The sequence below is a fragment of the Vanellus vanellus genome (assembly GCF_965231255.1).
Source record: "Vanellus vanellus genome assembly, chromosome: 15".
Taxonomy (NCBI): Eukaryota; Metazoa; Chordata; class Aves; order Charadriiformes; family Charadriidae; genus Vanellus; species Vanellus vanellus.
In genome coordinates this window covers 16,053,481-16,069,289 of record NC_138920.1, presented here as the reverse complement: position 1 = coordinate 16,069,289, position 15,809 = coordinate 16,053,481, and positions in this window count along the sequence as shown.

The following is a 15,809-nucleotide window of genomic DNA, read 5'->3' as shown; positions in this document are numbered from 1 at the left end:
GCATATCGGATGCACCCGCGGCACTTCGGCTGAGGAAATCACTGCCTCCCAGTCTGGGGGAGAAAGAGGCACTTTGCATTCCCCGTCTGATCAGGGATCATCAGAGCTAAAGTTGCACAAAAGCTGCTTAAGTGCCTTTCAGCCGGGGGAATCCAGGGCTGCCTTTGGGACTGGCTACGCAGTTTGGATGGAAGAGAATAGATTTAAACGTCCCACCCCCGCTGGGCTCAAATACGCCCCTGCCCGGGGGGCGAGAGGAGTGAGATCCCACACGTTCAGCCAGGCAAAGCCAATGTCTGTCTTTTGCACCATTTCTGGGCAGATTCGCTGTCTTCCTCCACCAGACGTGGGAGCTGGGAGAGTTAAACCCGCTGTAGGACTGAAAATATTTCGCATTATCTTGCCCGGTGCTTCATTCTGGTGAAGCTGTGCCTTAAGCAGAAAAGGAAAACCTAATGCGAGCTGGGTGAGAGGAACTAAGGGGTGGGACAGGCTGAATGCTTCCAGGGCGGTTGGGGGGCATTCATTTTTGCGTTCTCCCTGGGGACTTCATCAGTCACTTTGTCCCCTGAGCCGACTGTGATGCTCAGCGCTGCAGGAGTCGGGGCGATGGTTGGGGTCCCTGCACCCACAGCCCCGGGGCGCTGGAACGCAGCTCAATGGCCATGGGGGGGGCACCTACAGACACTCACCGACCAGTGTCTCAACTCATGGAAAACGGGCAGCAGACCTGGCTGACTCCCCCGGGTCCCAACGCTTTGCACCACGTGAATCCCAGGAACAGACCGCGCTTCATTAGAAGACCTCCTCATAAGTGATTAATTATTATTTAGACTCAATACCTGACAGTGATACTTAATCAGCCGGCATTGTGAAATAGCAGTGAGGGAGAACTCCAGCGAGCAGCTACAAATTACCAAAGGCATTATGAAACTGCCCCTGTGGCTTTAACTACTCATTCTGCCGTATTCCTTAGCGGTCCTGCTCTGCCGGGTGTGTTCCTGCTCAGGAGAGGCCGTAAGCATCGCTGCTCTCCGTCACCCCCCGTTGCGGCAGGAGAGGCTCCTTGCTGACCCGCTGTGCCCCCAGCCAGGACTTCGCGGGTGAGACCTCGTGGTTGGTGGCACGTGGGGAGGGGAAGAGTAACCGAGACTTTTTGCTGAAGGACGCTTAGACTACATCGTGTTCACCCACAAAGCCAGCTCCCGTGGGCCTCGAACATTTAAAAGGAGAGTGACTTTCAAAGTGACCCTCCCAAAACCACCGTTCCATGGATTTTAACGCAAGGAGAATATGCCCAGTCCTTCCTGCTTTTGATCACGCCGGTTCGAACTGGCAGCAGAACCTGACTGCCATGAAGAAGGTGTCGCTTGCCCCTCTTTCCATTTTTATTCTGTTTGTGTTTCAAGTCTGTTAACTTGTTCTCAAGGCTTCATTGACTTGACAATAACATTGTTGTATGAAGATCGTCATTCACAGTTCCTCAGTTTTTTCCTTTTCCTCGCTGCCGCTGTCATGGGTGAATGAGAGAGTCCTTTAAAGTGAAATGGCGATTAATTATCATCGTTGCTGAGAGATGCTGAGTTTCCCAGTCATAACTTCGTGGCTGATCTTTTTTGTGAGAACAGCAGAAAGGACCACCGGGCTCCTCTCACTTGCGTTTGGAAGGTGACCTTTTAATTAAAGTTAAAGGCATCGAAAGAGGATTACCCCGTCTGAGACGCCGGCTCTGAAGGGTGAGCGCAGCAGATGTACAGGCAGGGGGATAAAGAGAAGATCGCCGCTAAGCTGGCGGCAGAGAGCAGAGAGCACCGAGGGGTCTGCAGGGAGGGCGACTCCAACCTGCCCGGGCAGGGAAAGCCCCGCCGCCAGGCATCGCTTGCTGTGACCCTTACTCGAGCAAAACTAGGAGAAATCATGGGATAAACTCGGCTTCTGGGTCTCCCATGGAACTCACGGGGGCCGCAATACCTTGGGAAAAGTTTGTCCTTCCTGACGTGTTCAGCCAAAGTGAAGCCCTGAGGACCGTGTTGGAACTTCCCGTGCTATTTGTGCGAATGGAAACCATCGCCGGCACTGCCGGGACTCATCTGAATCCCCACCGAGAAGGAAAGGGAAAATGTTCTAGTAGGTGCTTTTACTGGCTTGTGGCTATTCAAAGCAGTCTCTGAGGCAGCACACGGTGTCTGAGAGCCTTGTGGTCCTTTATCCGAGTCCGCTCTTCGATTAAAATTGGAGATGTTCCTCTCTCATTTGGCTGATCTCCTGGGCAGACAGCAAAGCCATATACTTTTTAATACCTGTTGGTAACCTTGATGACAGAAGTCCCAAGCCCACCAAAAGTCTGTTATTTTTATTTGTCTTTTTAAAAAGGAGGGACACATCAATTACTCCCAGGGCCCAGGAGAAGCTTCTTGCACACAATCTCAGGGCCGGTCCTCAATATCCCATGTCAAACCACATTGGATCACTGGGATATAAGGAAAAGCAGGGTAGTAAATCCCCCCGAGCCTGCAATGCTAATGCATTATCTTATTGCCTCCCCTACCCTCACTAACACCATAATCTGATGGAATTAGGAGAGATGGTCCAAAAACCAGGAGAGTGGAATTTTTTCCTCCAAAGTCATCAGTACCTGTGAACCATTGCTGCACATCTCCATCTTAGCTGAGGATCTCGTGCGTGAGAACGGCTGCTACCGTATCCGAGCAGATGTATAGGGGCAGAGCCATATGTTTTTACTGGGTTATGGTTCCCGGGGGGGGTTACTGCAATCGCTGTCCTATGGGCAGCAGCCCCTGTTAGGAAAGATAACGTAGAGGCTGAGGCAAAGCATGTGTCTCCCCAGGAGATGGTTTCACAGTTGTAAGAAAGGAGTGTTTAAGGTGTCAGTGACTGCCTGGAAGAGGTGCCAGGGTTTTCTCACCGGCTCGGCCCCTCTTCCTCTCTCCTGTCAGCACTTGGAGGGGCTCCATCCCACAGCTTCCTCTGCTTGGCTTCCTTCAGCGAGAGCTCCGCGCTCGTTCGCAGGCAGCCTTCTGCTCTGCTTGCTGCTAATTAAGTAATGCAGCCTCTTTGCCAGCCACCTGGTGCCTTCGTTAAAAGAGGAGTAAACCTCAAACTGTTCTCGTTTCATTTCTAAGGATAAAAAATTGACAACTTTTCTCATGTGTAGAGTCATGAATATGTAGGAAATTCAGAGACCCCATCAGATGCCTGATCCTAGCTTAAACCCGACCCTCAGAGAAAGACCCACCTGCTCAGAAATCGCTCGTCCTGGGCCTTAACTATTGTGCAGTCCGCGCCCTCTCCTGTGAACTTTACCGCGTCCTTAAGTTCTCACTTGAGCTCTCTCTAAATGAAGGAAGCCATACCTGTTCACGCAGGCTGGGGAGGGCACCCTCGACCAAACGGGGCAGAGATTTTGTGAATCTTTCATCACGTTCTGGCTGAGGTCAAACAGAGGAATAATGAAAAGTCACAAAGTATGTACCATTTCGAGCAGGAGGTGACGGAAAGCAGACGCCAGGGGCTCTGCTGGTGGCCGGACTTGTGTCGCAGCAAGGGAGCGCTGCAGCTCTGGGTACCACCATGGGCAGCTGCGAAGCGACAGTCCTGGGGGGAAAGAAGTGGTGGAGAACAGAGCCAAACCACCCCATCCATCAGGACGCAGAGGCCGTCTGTATGCACCACGAGTCTCGGGCGTGCTCGTGTTTATGTCCCACATGTCTTGTATTATTCATGGCTTGAAGCTATAGCTGTTTGGCTGAGGAAAAGATTGTGGATGGATCCTGGTTTGCTTCACGCCCCACAGATACTGATGTTGCTCCATCGTCTTCACCTGGGTAAGACAGAACTGAATGTGGCCAATGCGTTTTGCACGCTGGAGCGACAATATGCATATGCTTATGGAGACTGTCCAAGGACACACAGTGATGGAACTGGAAATTACAAAGGCACTGGAGAAACATTAGATGATATCACGTCTCCAGGACAATGAAGCTCTTAAAACATTACCCCCAGCCATGATAGTACTGATTGTGCTTTGTGATTCATTGGTTTGGGGGAAAAATACTATGTTTAAAAACCTGCAGGACCTCTTGTACTCCAAGGACTTTCATTAACACATGAAGGAGTTCCAGTATTGTTGTAGCCTTCCTTCTTCTCTGTTTCAGGAGCTTGTTCAGGGTCTAAGATGATATTTGTAGGTCTAGTTGGAATCTGGAAACTAATGACTAAGGAAGAAAAAAACAAAAGGAAATTAGTTATGAAGCACATAACATACACACACATACCCGGGCTTACCCTTTCGGCAAGCCATGTGGAGAAAGCTGATGTGTACAGATTAATTAGACTTGATCTTCTGGTTGCCAAAGAAATATAATTTTACCATGCCATATATTTGCCACTCTTTCTTTTTCCTCTTGCTTTTCATTTTCATTTGCGTTTTAACAGAGTTTTAAATACTGATTCCAATGTAATGTGCTTCCTAAGTAGCATTAGTGCTGGGTCTAAACCAAACATTATCTGATTAAATCTTGACCCAAATGAGTTTGTCTACTTTCTGTGCTTCTAAATACATATTTACCATATGTTGCTTCATATGCTCCTTTTCTTTTTTGCTGATGCTTTTGTCCAAATGTTGTAGTAATCGTATGTTGCTTTTAGTCACGAGTCAAACAAAGTTTCAAGTTTGTAACCACTTTTACAAGTCTGAAAATTAAATGCCATCAACATCCTGGTCAATCCTGATGTTGTCACCTCTGCCCATCTCCAGAAAACATGGTCAGAGCTTCAGTGGACACGCGTCTTTCCCTGTGCCAAGTCTGCCCAAGCACACAGCACCACGCAGCTGCCCCAGCACCCCTTTTATGGCGCAATCCCACGGATGGGTTAAATTCATCTAATTCTCAAATAAAAAGCAGCCCATGGCTCCAAACCGCCCTTGCTGCCCTGCCCCGGGTCTAGCTGATCCGTTCATCCTTTGCACAGGACGAGCGTTCGGGTGGACCATGTCCCTGAGCTGGGTGACGGAGCTGCCACCGCAGCCCAGGGCAACCAGCGGTGGGGAGCCAGAGCCGCTGAAGTCGGGGCGCAAAGGCTCCTTTGCTTTCTTGGAGTTATCGTTCCCACCTGCCCCAGGCTGGGGATGGCGCCTGCTCCTGCCCTGGCTGTCTTCCCCTCTGGTTTCATCTCCTTTCAGCCGTGGGAAGGGCAGGGAGAAGGCTGAGCAGCTCCTGGGGGCTGCAGCCCGCGGGTCAGGAGACCCCCACGGGCTCCCAACCCCCTCCAGCTCGGCAGTCGCAACATCACAGGCCTTTTAGCAGCTGCTGCGCCTCCAGCCCCGGGTCACACTTGAATTCTCAAACGAATCAACACAGAAACATGACAGCTTGGAGCAAGGGCTTTGGTTCAACACAAACAGCCTGGCAGCTCCTGGGCTCCTCTTCTCCAGCCTCCTGCAAGGAACATGTGGCTCATCTGCTGGGGACGGCTGTGTTCTCCTCCCGCTGCTTCGTCGCAGGTTATACCCCCTGCACATTCCCGTGCAGCTTCTCATCGCCACGCGGCAAACTCAGCCTCTGCCTCCTAACCCGGCCGTTGGCTTCCTGCCCTTCTCTACGTGCTGGAGGCGATGCCCGGCAGCCGCCGAGATGGCAGCGGGGAGCCAGGAAAGCCTGGCCAGATCCTGGAACAGGGCTGGAGAGGTCCCAAACGCGAAGCTGCAGTAGCTGCGTTTCCACCAGTGCCCGACCCCACCGTTCCCAGCCCTCGGGGCTGCCGTGCAGATGGGCTAAAGCGTCGCAGAGGCTCCATCATCCACCTGCAGAAGCAAGAGGATAACCCGGTGCCATTTTCTCGGGTGCTGGGACGGGCTCTGGCTGCGCGGCAGGGCCTGACCAGGGCAGGAACGAGCACGGGGAGGTGTTTTGCAGCCCCTTCGCTTGCTCAGCCATTCTCTCTGTTCTCCTCTTCAAGGGTGATTATAAAATCTTCATGTTGGCTTCAAATAAGTGTCAGTCGGCAGACACGGCAGCAAAGCAAGAGATTTTGTGAGCCCGGGGGTATTTTTATTCATTTACAAATGGCAAGCAGAGGGACACCATCTGTTACGCAGATATATTATTTTTTTCCCTTCCTACCAATTGTTTCTGTGTTTGCAGCACGGACAGTCCCACCAGTCTGTCTTGCTATTGTTCATCAATTTTATAAAAAAAAGCCCTAATAACATTACAAGTCTCTAAGCAGGGGCCCTCGCTGCATTGTCTGCATCCTCCTGAGCAGTAGGTCTCGGTGATCGGCAGGTCTGGATGTGACGCGTTTCTTCCCAACTTTGTCGTTATGTATCTGAGACGCACAGAAGGAGAGTTTATTTCAGTGGCTCAGATGTTATTGCGGGAGTAACAGGAGTAAATCAACACACAGAGATGCGGTGATGTCAGAGGTCATGTTCCCAGGTTAAAGAGAAATAATTTGGGTTTCCCCCTCTGTTTTAATTCACACCAGATCTCTGCATCTGTGGCTGAGGCTGTATCTCCTCATTGTAAGTCATCTTTGCTCCTGTATGAAGATTTTCGGGCTTTTTTCATTCCCACAGCAAAATCTCTATCCCACAACCAGGTTCTCCACATGGACACGGAGTCGCTCCAGCCCTCAGCTCCTTCCGTGGCCAGGTCCATCAGTCAGGTCAAATCCTTCCTCAGGTTCCTGGGGAACCTCTTTTTTGTTCAAATTTCCAGAGCAAACATGAGAAGATCATATGGATCCTGTTTCTAGTCTGCTGCTTAAAAATGTCTTGCTTTTAGGTTGGACACAAGGCTTACTAAGACACGTGTATACATAATATTCAAACTTTTTCATCAACTTCAGTCAAATTTGGCAGTGCCTACAAAACCTTTGAGTATCTAGAAAATCTAAATATTTTTTAACGTGCTTAAGTATCTGCACTGTTAAGGTGAAAGTGAACATAAATGCAGGTTTAATACCTATCCCAGTTTGTTCATGGGTTTTATTTTCAGGATTCTCCCTTCTGCGAGGATAAGATAACTGAAAGTTATTCGTGATAAATATTCACACTTAATTCCTCTCTCCCAGACCTCTTTATGCTCACACTACTTTCTCTTGCTTAAGCTTTTCCTTTTTTTCCCTGTTTCCTAGCAAATTGTAGTTATGGGCAAAGTATTTTCTCATTCGAGCCAATTTCTAGAATTATTCAAGCATTTAATTTGAAAAGAAGCATGTAATTATAGCAAAGTACTTCAGAAAATTTTAATCCCCATACCATGAAGCTGCCTGGGAGTTTCTGGGAATGGATACGCACCACCTCAGCACAGGCTGAACTGGGACCCCGAAACAAATCCTGGGAACTAACAGGCTCCAGCCTCAGCTCCGTGCTCGCGTCCTGGAAGACTCAGCATCGCTTTTGGCTGCTATAAGGACGGTGCCATTACACACCCCTACGAAAGAGCATCCCGAGGGAGTGGGTTCCTGGCTGAATAGCAGAAGTTACCGTGTTTAACATTTAACATCCCCTCACCCCATGCTCAGAATTGATCATAAACGTAGGGATTTATATCTGCTTTCTGCGGAAGAAAATCTGCAGTGGGCAGAAATGGGGAGGGAAAGTAAAGGCTGCTGCTCCTCTCATGGACCCAAATTCACACGTGCTGGCCAAACCGTATCACGTAGAGTATTTTCATATATTATGCATACCATCCATAATTATATGCCTTCTTTTACTCTGGTGCTGAGCCTGCTGTCGGGAGCGGCGGCTCTGAGCAGTAATAGCAGGTTACCTGCAGTTTTATTGCAAACTGAGCTGCCAGCTCTCCCCTTGCTTTATTCCAAGGCGGGAGCATTTCTTTGCATATGGTCACGCAAAATTTACTTCACTTGTCCCTGCCAGGGTAGAAACTGCACTCCAGAATGGGGGTTGCGGTTGGAGCCACGGGAGAGCCGTCATAAAATCATGTAACATCATTTAAGCCATGTAGGACCAACCACCGCTGCCACGGTGTCGGCAAACCCGAGGGCTGCAGGAACCGGACCATTTCAAGGGAAGGTTGCGTTCGAGGTGGTTGCTTAAAGCCAAATCCAAGCATGAGGATGCGCTGCTATTTTCTAGGTTGGCAAAAAACCCACATAAACACAAGCTGTAATCATTAGCTCCAGATAGCAGGATACATGCACATCGAGTTAGAGGAAGGGGATGGATTTGGGCCCTGCTATTTCTCTGCTCGTCTTGATTTAGGTGGTGGCATGGGAAGGTTGAAACACATTGGTGGTGATATCCGAACCAGTCAGCTGGGAGGTGGCAAAAATCAGAAATTCCTGATTCCTGGAGCAGGACTGGGCAGTCAGGGAGGGAGCATGGGGCTCACCTGTGGAGCCCAGCCACCCATCCTGGGTACAAGGGAGACAAACCACTCGATGAGACTGTCTCCATCCCCTCTCCGTGAACTGGCAATATTCGAACCTAAATTGCCTCGCAATGAGTTTCCTGAGATGTCTTTCAAGAGCAACACCAATACTTGTAATTTCCCAAAGAGAAAATCAAAGATGCCTACGGGGGGGTGGGGTGTGGGGGGTGGGTGTGTGTTTCCTGCTATTATTGGTGCATTTGGGGGCTCTGTCTGCATGATAATGAGAACGATGATGATTATTGTCGTCATTAGCAGTTCCTCTCCAGCACAATCCAATGATAATCAACACCAGTGTTCCTGGACGCCTGTGCTCCTGGTGACCCCGGGCCACCCCATCCGCTTGGACGGAAGGACAAGGCCTTGCGGCAGGTCTGGATCTGCTCCTCCCGTCTCCTCCCAATGAAACACAATACGGGTGAAACACCGCACACTGCTGTGCATCGATTTTGTATTGTTGTGCATTGATTTCGGCAGAGAGCGGAGGACAGGATTGCTGTATTCACCAGACGCTGGAAGGAAGTCCTCATTTGGGGGGAATGCCCTCCTGATCCAGCTGGAGCTGGCTAAGGCAAGGGGGGACACTTCTCATGGGCAAAACTTCATCTTCATAACCCAAAACCACCACTTCAGAGCACCCTGCATGTCCTGGACAGTGGGTCTCCAGGAAGTTAGGGGCACATTTCTTCGTTTCCAGCTTTATGAGCTCCTTGGAGCCAGCAGGAACATTCCCCACAGCTCTCTGATGTGGGAGCAGGTGAAGCCCCCTCCATGAGGATGCCCTGGATGCACCAAGGGCTGGAAAGGACATCTCCATCAGCAACTGCTGTTTGCCACGGAGCTGAGCAGAGCACTCCCTGCTAGGCAGGGGAGGAAGAGAAAGACTGTCTCTGTGAACTAGTTGGTCCCTGGAGGAGTTATAATAGTAGGCTATCACACACTGCAGCTGGTGGGAAGGTGGGCAGAGGCTTGGCAGTGAAGAATGATTCACTGGATAACTGTTTTACAGGAGAACTTGCAGCACTAATCACAACTTCTCAGTTGCTAATGGCTTAGAAGAGTTAAGTGACGAGTGAAAATAGCTTCTTGCCTAGTTGGCTTTTAGCACTTGAAGAAGAAACTCAACCCGTCGGAGACTGAACATGAGACTATTGCACCACGCCTGGATTAGGAGCATCACTGTGTTCCAAATCCTCTCTGATTAAATTCAGAAGCCACAGAACAAGATTAGGATTCATCTCTCAAGCGAAAGTAGCCGCTTGGACTCCCTGTCTTCTTCTTCTTCTGCCATTCTTCGAGGTGTGACGAAGCCAAGATAAAGCTGTGAGCTGCCGCTGCAGAAGCCAAAGCGGAGTTGTGGGCTCAACATCTTGGACCAGTTCTCATCACGGGCAGCAGGAGGGGAGGGAGCAGCTGCCACAGGATCGCTGCCGCTGGATGTCGTGGAGGGATGAAGGTTGGTGTGGGTGGGATTTGCACACCTGCTGTCTCTACCTGCCTCTGTTCTAAACCAGTTTTGCTTAGAAATGCAAAACTGTCTCTTAACATAATCCCTTTAAAATCTTGAAGCAAGCACCCATTCAATCAAAATGTTTCTTTTTATACCACTTAGAGCTCAGCCTGAGACATGTCATGCAGCTAACTCAATACCTACAAATGCCCTTTTGTTCCAATAAAAGATGAACAGATGAAGTGGTCTCCTCGTATTGCGACAGGATGTGTGTTTTATTTCTCATAACTCTGCCCTTTTTCAAGCATATTCTCAAATCTCTTTATATGGCAAACTATCAATTTCTTATTCTGTCTGGTACATTAGGCTTGTAATAAAATGTGTTTGCGTTCCTATCAAGGAAAGCAGACAGCCTAGCGAAGGGCAGGGGCTTATTTCGAAGCTCCTTGGAGGGGCTTCTGGAAAGTGAAGATCTCCATTAAGGTACAGACGAGAGCAAGCGGGAAGTACATCGCTTCCTAATGTGTCCAAACAGAAGTCCTCACAAAAATGCCTTTAAGACTTGCCGCTCTCTCAGCTCGTTTCCCAGTTGTTTCAGAGGTTCACAAAATGCTGTTGGTTTAAGTTATTTTGTCAGTTGTGACCCACCGTTGAAACGTCTCAGGTGCCTCTGTTTCTCCAGCAGGACACCCAAATGAGACCCCCCTGGCGACAAGCTGTTTGGAGACAGCAAAGAACTCCGAAAAATCATAAGTAGCTCCTGATATTTAGGGTCCAAACCCCACATTTTGTTATATGCCATATATTATTATATGCCCCAAACACTGGAGAAGCATTTCCAAGCATTGCCCTCACTTTACAAATTAAACTGCAAAGGTGAAAGAAAGTGTTGCATACGTTCTTCTGCCCTCTAAAATCATAACTGGTGGGGACAGATTCTGCCACTCTGACTTCAGGTGGGTTTGGGGATATTAATTCTTGAATCTCACAGGTTCTGTTTCTCCTCGTTCCTCGCTGGCAGAGGAACATTTACCCCCCCCCCCCGTGGTCAAGCCAGTCATCTTGTCAGCGTAGCCCCAGGAAAGGCAGAGACTCTGCGTGTCCCTCTGCACCACGGCCTCACACAGCATCCGTGCCAAGCTGACCGGCGGCTGCAAAATTTGCTGAAGGATTGGCTGAAGCATCAGAGCGAATTCTGGATAATCGCTGGAGATCATTTCTAGAAATCTTTTTGTTAATTGAACTCTCCTCAGCTGTCCGCCAGTTCATCTCGCACTTACTTTTGAGGCAGTTATCATCATTATTAGTTCTGTGTTTACCACGTAGCGAAATATGACTTTCTTTGGCGAAATGATCGCTACTGAGCAAGAAGGACTCCATCTAATTTTTCTAACCTATTTCACATCCCTGTCATCAGTGTGGCCTTGCTGCTGTTTAGCAATTTCTTGTATGAATGCACCCTTCTACCCAAACCATCCTCTAGACTTTTTCCTCCAGCGTTCAGCCCTGGGTTCAAGGCTGGGTGGGCAGCTTTTTCTTTTTTTGCTCTAAAGTCATGTACCACACTAAAAGAGGACTCATTTTGATTTCAACACCAATACGTGGGCTTTGTGAGCAAAAGACGAAAACTGCAGTTCTTGCAGAGGTCCGTGAGCTGGGAATACACCCTGCGTGTGCATCTGTTGGGTGTCCCACTGGAACACCCACCCAAGATTTCCTCGGTGAAAACCCTACTGCTCTGCCATTGCTCCCCTTTAAAATACCTCCCGGTAGGGATGAGGTGTCCGTATTTCTATGTGTTTGGAGAAATAGAAATACAGTCATCAATTACAGTTAACAGCCTACATTTTGGGATGAAGTACGGTCATGCATTTCCCTTCCCGTCCTCCCCAGGAGAACGGGTGCACTGCATTAAGCCTAATCCATCCCCGTGGCTTTCCAGCGGTACGCGGCCATGTGAAACCACGGGTTGGGTAAGGCTCCTCGTGAAGGCTCTTTAAACACTGTGTGGTCTGAGCTAGAAACAAGCTGTTATTTTAAATGTCCTTTGCACCAGTAAAGGATGACTTATTTCAAGACAAGAGGTGGATTGTCTTCTTTAGAAGGTGTTCTAGAAGAATCTGAGAGAAGCTTGGACCATGTTTTCTTTGCACCATCTGCTACAGTCTTCCACAAGAGAAGTTTCCCCCATCTCACAGCTACGGCAGCGTGCCCTGAGGAACAAGCGATCAATTCTAGCAGAGATACCATAAGATCCCCCCTTTGCTTTGGCATCAGGTTTTGAAAAGGTATTTGCAGTTTAGACAGGACAACAAGCGGAGGGGAGAACTCTCCAGAAGCAAAAAGGAGCACACGCTGCGAGAGCAGGCATTGTTTTCTGTAAGATGCAAAAATCATTTCTTTTTTAACAATGAAACAGTTGGAAATACTTGTCCTTGGGGTCAGAACTGTTTGTGATTTATGAGAAAGTTTAGAAAGATAGCTATTGTCCAGAGAGCTCCCCTTCTCGGTAAACATCTTTCTGCTAAATCAGCCAAAGGTTTATTTCACACAAGTTGGCCTTTTTTTTTTTTTTTCCCAAATTTCTTCAGTACCTGCAGTTCCCCAAACGGCTCTGATCAGATTTACAAAACATCTCAGGCACTGAACACAACTACAATCCAGCCCCGGTACCACGCGGAAAGCACGGACTGAGCTCCCTCTCTCTCACCGGCGGAACCGAGTTATCCTCCCCGACCATTCGCTATACTTTTTTTTTTTTAATTTTTTCTTCTTCTGCCTCATCCAGCTGTTTTCTTACAACCTAATTTGGAGCATTCCCGGGGCTGCTCTGCATTGCAGCCGGGGGCGGGGGCTGTTCCCCGACCGTGGGAGCCCTTTCCCTCGGGGTGACCGCGACAACCGCTGAGCCATAACGGCAGAAGGAAAAGAAAATCCCTCTCCGGGGACCTTCCGCCCGCTCCAACAGGGTTAAAACTATTTATGTCACCTCTGGGCCACGGTGGTCTCACTGAGAAACCACCTGGGTAAGCCTGGCCGAGAGGAGGAAGAAAATCGGCAAAGCTTAAGGTGCGAGGTTGTGGTGCGGGGGCGCGGGGGGGGGCTGTGAGCCGCGCCAGGGGCTGTGGGACCACCCGGTGAGGGCCTTAGGAAAGAATTGTCCCCAGGTGAGCCCAGGGAGGAGCGATCTCGGCAGTCCCCTGGCCCACAGGGGTGCGAATAAACCCTTCCTCTTCGTCTCGCACCCGCCACCGGCGCGGGAGCAGCAGGACAGAGGTGGGACGTGAGGAGGGACTTCTCTCCCGTGCGGGCGGCGGAGCACTGGCACAGCTGCCCAGAGAGGGGGGGAGTCTCCCCCTCCGGAGCCATTCCAAACCCGCCTGGAGGTGTCCTGTGCCACTGCTGGAGGTGCCCCTGCTCTGGCGGGGGGTGGCACTGGGGGAGCTCCAGCCCCCACCAGTCTGGGATGCTGGGATTTCTGGCGGTGCCCGGGCGGCCGGGTGATGCCTCTGCCCGGGAGGGCAGAGACAGAGCTCAGGAGCCTCTGCAGCCCCTCATTCCTCCTCCCGGTAACGATCTGGAGGAACCATCTCACCACTGGCGGAGGGGACGGACCAGCGTTCGCATCCCCTCCCGGCACAGCGAGGCGGGTGCCAGCGCGGGCTCGGGGGGGGCGCGGGCTCAGGCGAATGCAGGGCGCTGCTGCGAAAAATGGGAGGATGTGGGCTCTTAAAGGGAAGAATAGCAGGAACGAGCCAGACTGCAGAGTACAAATAATCTGTATTTACGGCAGGTCATGGTGTGCTCTGGAAGACACGAAGTGCCAAGTTTTCAGCTCTGCTGAAGCGGCACAGAGTGACTCCAAACCAGAGTAGGGCATCCCAGGAAAACCTCCATGGGGAACCTCTCTGGGGCTGGTCCCGCCGGCTCCGGTGTCCCCCCCATAAGGAAAGGGCCTCCCCGGGTGTAAGGGACCGAGGCAGAGAGGGGCGTCTGAACAAATGCCATGTTGTTCGGTGACATATGGCCAAAGACAAAGCCCTACCAGCCCGTGGTATTTCCAGCACTGAATAAAAAGACTCGCACTAGGAAAGAGCCCGAAGCACGCCCTGTGCTCCGTGCGTTTCCTGAAATCCAAGGCGTTGAATAAGGGTTTGGGAGCATTTCAAGGGCATGGGAAGGTCACTGGGAAAAAGACAGTAAAGAGCGTTTGGCTGCCAGAGATTTTCGCCGTGCTGCTGCTTCATTTGCGTTTCAAAATTGCCAGGCATGCTGAAATTTTGAAGAACCGCAGGAATTATCTGAGCGGGTGGAGGGGAGAAAAATGAGGTTAACCCGTGTCTCCTGAGAGCTCCTGAAAAACGCCGGTGCGGTGTACGGGCAGAAGGGACGGGGCCGAGCTGGGAGCTGGGGCTGGAGCTGCATCGCTCCAGCGATGTGCTCCGAGCCCCCACCGCGGAGCGGAGCTGCTGGAAGCGCCACCGGCAACGCCGCTGCGGCTCCGGAGAGCCAGGGCTGCAAAAGTGGATTAAAACCTTCAGAAAGAGCGTAAGCGCCCGTCGGCGGGCGCAGCGAGGGTGCCAGCACCCCACTGGGGGCTGCGGCGGAGGCTCCCGGCTGCAGCAAAGGCAAACTCTCCCCTTGGACTCCTCTCTCCCTTTTCTTTATATTTGTTCCTGCAATAAAATAGAGGATTTTTGAAGGGAAAGTCTGTGTGCGGTGTGTGAGGACGACTGCCTACGCGTCAAAGACTTAGATTGCATATATGAAGATAAAATGCATTTATTGCCACGAGCAATCTGATTTGGGCTTGTTGCAGTAACAACTCGGGGGACCCAAAAACTACATCATCTCTAAACTAAAGCAGTTGATACCCCCTGTGTGTGTCCAGTTCATGCACAGTCTCTGCCTGAGACAAGTGTTACAGGGTCCATCCGCCGGTACATCCGTCAACTTTAAAGGAGCTTTGCCAAAGTAAAGGACTGAATTTGACTGTGCAGCACACAGAATACAGGACCTGTAAAAGGTGTCTGAACACCTCATTTCCCATGTCTGAACAGCCGCGTTTCCCTGCTGTCCCTTCCCAGAGACTGACCCTTCTTCAGAGTAATTCTCTTACCGATACCATCATACACATGCCGTGTGTTCTGCTCTTTGGGGCGCCTTTGTTTTGTTTTTAAACCTGCCCGGGGAGAGCAGTGCTGGGGTGCGCGAGCAGTGCTGTGCTCTGGGTACGGTCTGTCGGCTTCGCCAGCCCACACGGCGATGCGCTCACGCTGCCGAGTCTCAGCAGGCTCCTCCGCTGCGAAAATCAGAGGCAATAAATATCCCGTGTATCAACTGGTTTGATTTAAAATACTCTCCTGAAATCAGCTCAGCCAAAGGCAGTAAATAACATGCAGCCGTTGGGAATCTTTTATTGCTCATCCAAACTAGCAATAGTTTATTTTGCAATATGTGGAGTGTAGGAAGGGATGCACTTCCGTGCCTGTAAGTAATGATACAGTCAATATTGCCATCAACAAAGCTGATGTATGTCCCTTTTTTCTATCACCCCTTTCTCCCTCGATTCCTTGTTTTTCAAGCGCAGCATCCTTAAAAAAGCCCTGTACACCCCAGGATTTTACCTTCCTAACCCACCTTAGACGCTCCTGACTTTTAGGGAGAGCCTGTCTCTAGTGAGCGCGCCGGGAACCGATTTTAGAGGCTTGGATCAGCCCAGTGATACCCGACTTGGGAACCTGCTCTCACAGGTATTTGGGGCTGGGTGCTCCGACCTCAACGGGAAAAAGGGCTGATGCTGTCTCTCAGCACCTGCCTCTTGCAGAGCTTTCTCTCTGCTGCTTTCCGTGCCCTTCAGAAAAATCCCACCTGGCGAAATCGGACAGGAACAGGATTAATAGGAAAAATTCCTCGTGGTCCCCAGTTGCACCTGGGAA